Genomic DNA, 2063 nt, shown 5'->3' on the forward strand with positions numbered 1-2063 from the left:
ACTTCACGCAGCGCAGCTCAATCGCGCTTAAATTTAGCATGGTTGATTGTCCTTAAGAGCTTTACATGTAGACAACATAATGTTGCGCGTGCGTTGAGTATTTGCAAAGCACGGCATGCCGGCGCTGGTAGACTTTTATAGGGTAACACCCTGTACATCCGTGGTTTTTAGAGCTGATGAGGCTGCAGTCATCTCTACTGCATCGTTGAGCATTTGCCAGTGATTTTTCTCTACTGTGCTGCTGGTGTACTCTACTGCACCGATGATCACTTGCCAGTGATCTTCCTCTACTGAATGCTACTGGTGTACTCTGCTGCGTCGTTGATCGTTTGCCAATGATACTTCCCTGCTGGAAGCTGCTGGTGTACTCTGCTGTATCGTTGATTGTTGGCTATTCTGGCAACGATAATCCTTCAGCATTCTATATGTTTCATTGACCAGTATTGTACTCTGTCCCTACAATGGTGCCTCAAAAACAATGATTTATTGTTCTTGGTAATAAACAGCTTGCAACTGATAAATTTCGCTTTTTTTGTAATATTTTCCTCACAGTTACATCAACTGCATGTCCTCCCGCTGCAAAAACAAAACCGCCTGATGAAACCCTTCAGAGGTATCTAGGCACAGTTTATCCACTCGTTGAGGTCCTTGAGTCTGAACAGAGTGGGGCCTTGCAGTGGGACTGTAGACAGGTCCTGAATGGCATTGTGGACAATGCAGTAATGGGAGAACAAAAGGAAAAGCTATGAGATCTCCTAAAGGTTATGACAGAGACACGCACAGTGCTCCATTACGGCATCCCCAGCAAACATGCGAGGGGGTAGCTTTATAGCTGTGTGTCTCGTGGAGAGCTTGAGTAATGAGGCCATTACCTTTTTTAAAACAAACATTGCATTGCATGAAGACCCTCTGAGCATAGCAGTAAGAACATCTGGCCAGAGTCGATGCCCACAGTAAGCTTTTCATATTTCCCTCTAATCTGCATGCGCTATGTTAGCAAGTAACATTTGTGATATATCCAAGTATCTTTGTACCACAAGTTCTTTGAGTATAGCTCTATATTCCCTCCAGATGGAATGCAGAGCGGAAATATCGCATATCAAGCAGAAAGGCACATGCTGTGTGGACAAGGAGAAGGATTTTGACAGCCTATGGTGACACGCATGCTTTCTGAAAAGACATTCTCGAGCCAGGCCACATCCTATGGTATATTACCGTCCAGCACAGAACTGTCAATTTGCAATTCTACAATATGGTAGCATGCTCTGTAACGAAGATTGTGATGTGGTGTATCCTCAGTGTTCTGTTGATGTTGAATTTGTAGCACATAATTTGGGGCATTTGCCAATTTCATTTGTTTCAGGGATACAGACGGAAAGCATTGCTCGGAAAGCACTTGACGCACTGCTAGGCAAAAGCTTTTTTGAGGTATAAAATTTGCTCTCGCATTTGCTCTCTCTGGAATGTAGTACATAGCATTAGTTTCCAGACTGGACTTGTCGTGCTCCAACACCAGCCGTGGCTATGCTGCACCCCTGATGGATTGCTTTCCACGAATGAGGAGACACTTGTTGCCGAGATAAAGTGCCCATATACCAGGGAGGGTCTACTTATTGTGGACTGCACGAAAAAGGAGTGCTACGTGAAGTACCTTGTCTACACTGATGACGAGTTGTCCATCGTGAAATTGCATGGGTACTATACACAGCTTCAGTTATAGATGTATGTAATGGGGGAACCTACACAGGGAAATCTTTTATGTTTATAGCTCTGTGCAGAGTGTATGTATAAATGTCAGCCGTGATGATGAGTTCCTCCTGAAGATTGTCTCCAAACTCGAACACTTTTTTCTCTAACTTTTTGCCTCGTCTTTCCTAGAGATTGTAAATAACTTCTTTATTTTCTCACCACAACTGTACATACTAGTTGTAAGAATTTCCTTGCTTTCATCATAATGTTGCTGAATATGCTATGTCATTTTGAATTGAATCTGTTCACACTCGCTCCACCTCGGTTGTTCTTTTCACTTGCTTGTTCACCACTCGACTCAAGATTTACTCTAA

Source organism: Ornithodoros turicata, chromosome 3, assembly GCF_037126465.1.
Source record: "Ornithodoros turicata isolate Travis chromosome 3, ASM3712646v1, whole genome shotgun sequence".
NCBI lineage: Eukaryota > Metazoa > Arthropoda > Arachnida > Ixodida > Argasidae > Ornithodoros > Ornithodoros turicata.